The 10,046-nt window shown below is 35.9% G+C and overlaps 1 pseudogene; it reads left to right on the top strand.

The window, feature by feature from the left end:
• The first annotated feature begins 5,715 nt into the window (after positions 1-5,715).
• On the top strand, positions 5,716-7,201 carry LOC132286835 (pentatricopeptide repeat-containing protein At1g08070, chloroplastic-like; annotated as a pseudogene).
• The last annotated feature ends 2,845 nt before the right edge of the window (positions 7,202-10,046 follow it).

Raw genomic sequence — 10,046 nt, 5'->3', positions numbered from 1 at the left:
AAACCTACTCTCCCTCATGGACAACTGGCTCTACCTTCTTGGGAGCCGGCTCCCTCACTTAGGGAATCGGCTTTCTCCCCTTGAGAGCCGTCTCTGCTCCGTTGCTTCCTCTTTGCTTCGTCGGGTTGCCTTCTGCGCTTCCGGCGAAGTCTAGTGCCCTATCCTAAACCTTTGTAGCATTCTTAGGGTTCTACTTAAGTTCTAAAAGTCCTAGAAACCCTTTATATTCCAGTGTGAATTAATTGACAAAAAGTTAAATCATGATCGAAACATTTATGTTTCCTCTATGTGTCCTCTTTGATTCCGGCATAGTTCAATCCTCTGTTCCAACTTTTCTTAAAGTTCTTAAGGTTTAATATAAGTCCCAACAGTCCTAGAAACTCCCGAATTTCAATTATGAATTGATTGACAGAAGTTTAAGTTAAAACAACACAATCTATGCAAGAAACCAATTTCAGTTATTTAAACGTAAACAAGTTACAGTCCGATATAAAACATGTATCAACCATCAGTTTTAAAAGTTGAATTAATTCCTGGAGACTATAAAGAATGCATAGAACACAAGTTTATAGGAAGGAGATAGAATGAAACTTGCCTTTAAGTTTCGGTTTGAAACATTTCAACGCCGTCTTAAGTTTCAGAATTCTCCAAGATTGTTCCTTCCTCTGATCACTGTTTCATCCCTCTGTTACTTCTTAATTCCATCCCAAAGCAACCCCTTCTTTCTCCTTTAGCCTTACAGGTGATCTCTTACGACCCTCTCTGATTCCCTCTGCAGCTTTTCTCTGTTTTTCCTCTCAAGATACTATGTCGTGAATAGGGTTTTCAACCTAGTAGACCATACTGTCTTATATATATCTAGGTTCCTGCTAAACCCTAATCCAAATTCCACGACTCATTAAAAGTCGGCTAACTAATCTTCAAAACCCTAAACATACACTATATACACTACTATCTTTTACCTTACTTTTAATTAACTAAATTACATCACAATTAAATCATCCAAATAAAAAAACAAATAAATAATTATAACTACATAAGTCACTTACAACACGTTGACAATTTCAAGTCAAATAAATAATTAACTAAAAACACAATTAGACAATATTAATTTAAATAACTACAATCAATCAGTTAAGAAAACAAAACAACTAAGTCACATAATTAAATTTATTATTTAATGAAAAACAAAATTAAATTCCCAATTCTATCCTTTTGAAAACTAGGGGTGTTACAAACAGCAACTTGACCTCAGACTTATGCTTGATATTTGTAGAAGATTAGTAGGTAGATCAGATAACACTCTTCGGATGCTCCAACCCTTTCAAAGTGTAATCGCTTTTACTTCTGTTCTTCAAGATCTAAACTCGATGTAGAAGAATTAGACCCTGCTCTTTATACGGAATATCTGAATCTTCAATATAGCTCCAATTCCGATGAGATAGAGAACAACATAACTAAATCACTCATGAATATATGTTTGTGCTCTCAAAAATAAATTTAGAATAATCATATTTGATTTTTTGAATTTTTCTCTCTCTAAAAGGCTTTCTCAAAGTATAGAATTGATTTTTTCTAAAGCTATCCTTCAACCTAGAAGCCTAACAAAGAGGACTCCTGGAACCGGTTCCTAGATCTTGGTATCGGTTCACAAAGGTCAAAATGGTTTCCAACGGCCATTTTGGTACTGGTTCCCAACTGTGGTACCGGTTCCACATTGGCAATGAACAAAACCTGTTGTGAACCAAAGTTTGCTACCAGTTCAAGGATTCGCCTACCGGTTCCCAATGGACAAAAGTGAAATCTCTATTTCCTTCAACCTTCTAAACTCCCTAAGTGTTGTCACTCACTCACATACCTTCCTAAAGCATTGTTCTTATCATCTCGGAGTGTAGGAACCTATGAACACTTGAAAATTTTCAAATCCGCATCCAATCTTCAATCGTTAAAATTGAGAACTGAAAAATTACAACTCGATCGGACTTGTTTTGACAACAAAATTAGCCAATTATAAAATAAATCTCACATGTTCAACATTCAAGATCGCGTAAAAGATATGATGGTAAGCCAAAGAAGATGTCGGCAATGACACAAAGCCCTAGAGAGCAGATTCAACGGCCGACGGCGATGACGCAGATTCGATGGCGACTACACAGCTGTAGATTCGAAGGCATTGAAGTTCGGTGTTTGGTGCTCGCATCGGCAACTCACAGCTCTTACAGATAACTTAAAATCTAACAAGCTTTTGAGTCTTGCTGGTGTTCATGGTCGCCGAAGTTGCTTCGCCGATTGGGTCTCTCCCACAGTTTATATATATTGAAGCTCACCACTTTCATTTGGGTTTGGTGAGATTTTTAGTTTCAGATTTGCAAATGGATTGGACTATGTTTTTATTGCAATTGGGTTAGTTGGTGCCTTTATCTATTATTTTTCTTTGCCTCTGGCGGATGTGGTTGGGGAGAGGAGGCGGATGTGGTTGGGAAGAGACGGTGACAGCCGATTCCTCCACTGTCGAAACCCCTTCCTCCGCTGATCTCCTTCTCTCCATGGGTCGCGACATCTTTAATTCCCCAAATCGTCACCAACACCCTCGAATTTTTTTAGTGTTAATGTATATTGTTAATTTTTCTCCTATGCTTTGCTCTCAACAAAGCTCAGTTCAAGCAATTGAGTCAATCCAATTTCATACCCATGGTCGCCACTCCTTCCTCTGCCATCTCATCGCCGCCGTCCTCACCGTCGTCTGGATGCCTCACCCAGACCGAATTGCAGAATGGGTGTGCAAAACAAATACGTAACTGTTTATTGTCCATTTTAGTCTTTTTACAAAATTTTGTATTTTTATATATTTTATAAAATTGTTGACTAAGGGTACTTTAGTCTAATTTGGTTTTAAATGTGCCAGAGGGACTTGATTGCACCAAATTGAAACTTGAGGAGTGTTTTTTGCACGGGAGGGGTGTGATATGCACTGTAAGCATAGTTAAGGGGTGTTTTATGCATTTAACCCTTAGAAGCGTAGTCCCGTGCATGTTGAGGGGTAGATAAACCAATTAATGAGTCACCTCTAGATGTAAGTTGTCTTTTGTCCCATGAAGAAGGTTCAACCAGGTAGGAACAATCCGCACTATGTAACTTATATATTTTAATACATTTTATATACTCTACCAATCCTTATGGTACAATGCTGTTTGATGTGAGGTTAGGAAATTCATTGCTTTCACTGAATCCGAGAACGTCATACTCTCACCGAATATAGAATATAATTCATATTTTTCCTTAGAAGGTTCACCTAAGTAAGAGTAGTTGTGAGGCCTCGATAATGAAAATTATATTATTAGATTCTTCTATAGAAACTCTCATCTAGTCTGACTTGTTGAAGTAACTCCCACACCCTACGAACCTATTCTATAGTCTGACATAGTCAAGTATAGCAAAGGAGTTGAGTTCAAGACCTAGTCTTTGAAATCATTGAAATGGAAGTCGGGTTGATGGAAACTGAGAGGTATGAAACATACCATTAGGTTACAATGCTTTTGGAGAAAACTGACTCAAAGGTCGACTGAGATGTCTCACACCCCTCTCAAAAACATTTACTATATATTTTCCCATTTCTCCACCTTCCTCTAGAATATTTCTCGCAAGAAAAAATGGGACATAAGAGCAACTCCAATGGACTGCTATTTGTGCTGATATTTCCAAAATATAACATGTGGGTTTAAAATGAGCTCTCCAATGACAAGCCAAATGGGTTGCCAAAATATAACTTTGCCAAATATTGTGCCAAATATAACACAACATATAGCTATTGCCAAATTTGCTATTGCTCTCTTCCTTCTCTCTTCTCTCTCATATGGGCTGCCAATTTGGTGTTATGCTTGTGTGTATATATATGTGTCAGTTATGCTTATATATATATATATATATATATATATATATATATATATATAGATGCCAGTGTTTTTATTTATTTTTAATAAGGCAAATATGCTAAATAAAATACATACACTCAAAAAAAAAAAAAAAAAAAAATGGTTGTTGAAAATTGTAGTTGGGAATGGTAGTTGAAAAATAATGGTTGTTGTATCAAAATATAGCATTTTGGATGAAATACACCATTGGAGCAGAATTGCTAAAATATAATATTTTGACATTGTAGTTCTTCTCAAAATATAGATTTGGCATGCAAAAATAACATTTTGCATTGGAGATGGTCTAGGGTGTGTTTCTTAAATCATTTCCAATGAAGTTGGAGGGAGCCCATGTCAACAATAACCAATAACAAATAACCAATAGATGCCTCTTATTGTTGGAAAAAAAAACAATCTCATGCAATGTGGGCTTGGAACCAATAGCTTTGCCTTTAGCAAGGTTATTGGCCTTTTGCTCATACCCGCATCATGTTAGCCTATCTTACGGATGGAAAATCCTTGTACAAATCGAACAACCCACCATTTGCATATGTAAGACAATGATCAAATCTTTCCTTCTCAAGGGGGAACTAATAAAAAAACATAGAAGTTATGCCCAAATGTGTGTATTGAGGGCTTGTGCAACAATGCAGAATTGTCATCTATGTGAATTAAATCATAGGCACAGTTTGAAACTCGAATTTTTGTTTTATCTTCTTCTGGGTAATACTTTAATTGTCATGTACTCTGCATTTGTTTTATCGGAGGGTTATTCAAAACTGACCCTATTATGACTTATGAATATGGTCCGAGACCTGTCTATTTGGGGGTGCACTACCCATTTTATTATGGCTATGGGCCAAATGTGCCCTTATTGTGTGGACGTGGTCCGGAACCATTTGGGGAGTAGACGTACAACCCAGCCACATGTGTGTTTTCGATAGTCCGCGACTATACGATTCACACCACTTTTTGGAGGGGAGCTCGGGGCTCATGTGAGTTTAGTAAATGTTAAATTATAATAATGTGCTATATAAATTAACTTGAGATAAGCATTTTTTATTAATGTATTTATTTGAGTTGACTTTATTTATGGGAGTATAAGGTAAGCTTAACTTGTTGAACGATAATTACGTTTAGTATTTCTTGCTAAGCTTAAGAGCTCATCCCAATATCACATTTTAGGTACTCGTTGAGTAGGAACGTGATGGAGACATATGATGAGGATGGATTTTAGCTTGTTACGCATTTATTTATTTTCGCTCAATTTTTCTTTATTATAATCATTGTAGTGAATATAATGTTATATTGTGAAATTGTATTTGGTTGGACCAAAGCTCATCGGTTTATTTTAGATGATGTTGATTATTATCATGGTTGTTGTGGTTTAATAATTTAGATGGAGATTCACGTCTATTTATTTATTTATTTATTTTGGATGGTTGTGGGTATGTAATGCAAACAAGGGCGGATTCAGCCTTTATGAATAGGGTAGGCTAATTTTGAACTGGCTAACTTTGGACTGGGCTACCATTACTATTTTATTTTTTTAATATTTTTTTGGGCTGGGTTTAAAGTAGTATGGTAAAAAAATTTTTTTTTTTTTTGGGGTGGGCTGAAGCTCAGCTTCGCCCACCCTTGGATCCCCCCTTGAATGCAAAGTCATGCCCAATTTTAATACAAGACAAGTGTTCTTGTATTTAATATTTTGGGGTGTGACAGGAACATTCCACGCGTTCACCTTCTACTAACCAAACAGGGAATCCTCTCTTTCCTTTCACCACACACGACTTGCAACCACCATATCAACTCCCACCACTGCCACACCAACCACCGCCACCAGTCCACCACCATAGCGGGGCAATTTCTGAATTGTCGATGATCCCGCATTTTTTTCTGTGGAATAGGATTAGTTAATATCTGAAAATGTGCTTGAATCCGTTTTTCCATGGATTTAGTAGAGTGGGCCTATTCATGTGCTTTTAACCATTGTAAAATGGGCTTCTTTTTTTGTTCTTTTTGGTCCCATGTTGTTTTGCCCACTGAGACTGGGCTTGTTCTTTTTTTTTTTTTTTTTTTTTTTTTTTTTTTTTTTTTTTTTTTTCGGTCAATAGGAAAATATATAATAAATAATAATTAAAAAAAAAAAGCTACAAATTTAAATCCCAGATATTAAAACAAGGGGATGCTGACCTCAGCAAGATTGACGTTTGATGAAGCACCAGTGAAGGACAGAGGAATATGGGGTTCTATGATTTCTGGGTATGTGCAGAATAATTGTTTCAAGGAAGGATTACAAGAATGATGCTTGGTGCTTGTGCTCATTTTGGTGCTTTGGATTTTGGGATTTGGATTCACAGATATTTGGATCAATATGGAATCATGGATAGACATTGGAGTGTGCGTTTGTGCACTGCTCTCATAGACATGTATGCTAAGTGTGGGTATTTGGATTTAGCTGAGAAAGTGTTTTACAAAATGCCTCAAAGAGATACAATTTGTTGGAATGCCATGATTGGCAATTCATGGAGATTGAGAACGCGCTCTCAAGTTACTTTTTGAGATGGAGAAGTGTGGAGTCCAACCTGATGACATTACATTCATTGCCATTTTCACAGCTTGTAGTTTTTCAGGCATGTCATATGAAGGTCTAAGGGTATTGAATATATGTGCCATGAACACAATATGGAACCAAAGAGTGAGCATTACGGGTGTATAGTTGATTTTCTTGGCCGACCTGGGCTTCTTGAAGATGCAAATGAAATCACCCTGAGAACACCCAATTTGAGCAACACCTCTGAAGAGGCAATAAGTTGCAGAGCATTGTTAAGTGCTTGCTGTAGTCATGGACAAATTCCACTGGCTGAGTGACTTTTGCTGTTAGAACGCCATAGTGGTGTCTATGTTCTGCTCTCAAATATATATTTTAGTGCAGGCCAGCAAACATGACAAGGCAACAAGGATGAGGAAGATGTTGAAAAGTAGAGGAATAGATAGGACACCGGCCAGGTTGCAGCTCAAATGAGATTAGTGGCATTGTTCATGAGTTTGTTGCAGGGGAGAAAATTCACCCACAGATGGAACAAGTGCCATAGACTTTTTAGGATGATGAAAAGCAGTTGGATTATTTTCAGTGTTTTTTGAATTCTATTTCAAGTTGATGCAACCCAATTTGAGGTGATTAGTTGTTGAAAATTTTCAGCAATTCTATGTCACTTATTGTCTCTGAAGTATCTTTGCACCATGTTCTCGAAGGTATGTTTGTTACAACTGATTTGCCATATTTTGCTTTTGAGAGAACATGTGTTATTTTACCTTCATCTTCTGGTATTTATGTATATAATTTATATAAAATGAAATTCCACTTATTCAACTTGAAGTTTGGTCCCTCATTTCTAGTTCATTAACCCAGCATTGTTTATTCAACTAAATATTAGTGGAGTTCTAATATATGAAATGTTAAATTCTTCCACCTATCACACAATATTCATGCACTAAGTGACTATTCACATTTCACATTGTTTGTGCATTGCGTTTTGTATCAGCAATATGGTATGATTATATCTTATATGTAGATGTTTCATTTAAGAAATTACTAGGTGAATCTAATATTATGGGATTACTTTTATCAAATTATTTTTGTAGTTTTGAGATGATGGTGTAAACTGAAAAGTTTAGTGTTGTTGAAAAATTTATTTAAAAAAAACTGGAAAGATTGAAGAGATTTATAATTAGTATAGAATATAGATCATATTTTTCCTTGGAAGGTTCAATGTCGTGAGAACTCGACAATGAGAATTAGTTTGTTAGATTGTTTGTCTGGTCTAACACGTTGAAGTAACTCTCACTCCCTACGAGAAACAGAGTTGCTGAAAATGTATATTTGTGACCATCTTGTTCATTTAGATAATGTGTTTGATAAAATACTTGATTCCATTGTAATTTGAGAAAATGATATAAACACGTGATTATGATAGTATATAGTGGAAAATATGAAAATTTAGAGACTTCTTGTTAATATTCCTACTGACTTTGATTGGTTGGTTTGATGACTAGGAAGGACAAGGGACTCTTAATTTTCTTCTTTTAATTTTAGTTGAAATAAATATTTTCTCCAAGGAGCCGGAGTGCTCCAAATGCTACAAAACTTTTATAATAGGTTTTTCTACATTTCCATAACTCAGATTAATTTCGGAACCTACCCTATAGTCTGACACGTGGAGAAATATAGAGTATAACACAGTGAAGTATAGCAAAGGAGTTGAGTTCAAGACCTAGTTTCTAAAATCGTTGAAATGGAAGTGGGGTTGAGAACTGACACAAAGGTCGCCTCTCTTGGTGAAAACTGACACAAAGGTCGCCTGAGACATATCACACCTCTCTTTAAAAAAATTACCATATATTTTTCCATTTCTCCACCTTCCTCTAGAATATTTTCCACAAGAAAAAATGGGGCATAAGGTTTTTCTAAATCCTTTCCAATGAAGTTTGAGGGAGCCCATGTCAACAATAACCAATAGATGCCTCTTATTGTTGGAAAAAAAATGTAAAAACATGAATAAGCTGAAGCAGTCTCGTGCAATGTGGGCTTGGAACCAATAGCTTTGCCCTCAGCAGGTTATTGGCCTTCTACTCATGCCCGCATCATGTTAGCCTATCTTATGGATGGAAAATCTTTGTACAGATCGAACAGCCCACCATTTGCATATGTAACACAATGATCAAATATTTCCTTCTCAAGGGGGAAGTAATCAAGAACATGGAAGTATATGCCCAAATGTTAAGAAATGAAATGTATCCTGGTAATTACACTCTTCCTTATGTATGTGTTGAGGGCTTGTGCAGCAATGCAGAATTATCATCTAGGTGAATTAAATCACGGGCACAGTTTGAACCTGGGATTTTTGTTTTATCGTTTTGTGGGTAATACTTTGATTGTCGTGTACTCTGCATTTGATAATATGGTTGCAGCCAGTCTTGTCTTCCATAAAATTCCTTGTCAAAATGTTCATGTCATGGACGGTGTTGATTTCTGGGTATGCAAAACAATGGGATGTTGAGATTGATGTTTGATGAAGCACCGGTAAAGGATAGAGGAATATGGGGTTCTATGATCTCTGGTATGTGCAGAATAATTGTTTCAAGAAGGATTACAGTTGTTTCACTCAATGCAATCGACAGGAATTGATTGAACCTCGTTCTTGGTTGAGTGTTCGTTTTGGAACTGCTTATAGACGCCAAATGTGGGTATTTGGATATAGCTGAGAAGGTATTTTACAAAATGCCTCAAAGAGATACTATTTGTTAGAATGCTATGCTTTCTGCATTGGCAATGCATGGAGATGGAGAAAGCGCTATGGAGTTGTTTTATGAGATGACAGTGTTGGGAAACGTGAAATATTTAAAAACTTTTCGAGTAATTTAAATTCATAGATCTTGATTCATCACATAAAGACCAGTTTTATGCAAAAATAAAACATGATGTATCATTCAATTAAAAGATTGAATATTTACATCAAGGTTTGAGTAAACCTTAGATATCTCTTCTAAAGTGAATGTTCTCACTTATTGTAAATCCCTTTTGCTAAACACTTTTTTCATGGATCTCCATCTTCTTGGTAATGGTCTTGCCTTTAGGAATCACTCATAAGTCTCCATGAATGACCTTGGAAAACTAGACTTATGGGGGCCTCCATTAGATGAGAATACTAACCTTAATTTTCTAGAGAGAAAAAATTTATTCCTTTTTCCTTCTTCCAAAAATTACCCCTAAAATATTCATAGACCATGTATATTTATAGGCAACATAAAGGTAAAGAAAAGGAAACAACAAATCATTCTCAATCTTTAATTCACATGTCTCAAATCTAATATGATTCCAATATCAAGTTGGGCTATGAGTGAGAATCCATTGGGCCTATAATTTTATTGGCTATAATAAATTAATAATTGGCCCGGTCCATGGACCCAATTCAATTAATTCATAAATTAATTTCTACTCCACTAAAAGAAATTAATTGAAGTCCAATTAAATAACAAATAACCACTAAGTCAATATTGCACTTTGACCCCTCTATGCATAATTAGTTATCGGATAAATAAAGCCATTAATCCGACTACTTAATTAATATATTT

The sequence above is a fragment of the Cornus florida genome, unplaced genomic scaffold, assembly GCF_030987335.1.
Source record: "Cornus florida cultivar Cherokee Brave unplaced genomic scaffold, ASM3098733v1 CherokeeBrave_3.0.0_Hap2_Chr02, whole genome shotgun sequence".
Lineage (NCBI taxonomy): Eukaryota > Viridiplantae > Streptophyta > Magnoliopsida > Cornales > Cornaceae > Cornus > Cornus florida.
The sequence above is the reverse complement of the archived record's forward strand: the minus strand, read 5'-3'. Positions and strand labels throughout refer to the sequence as shown.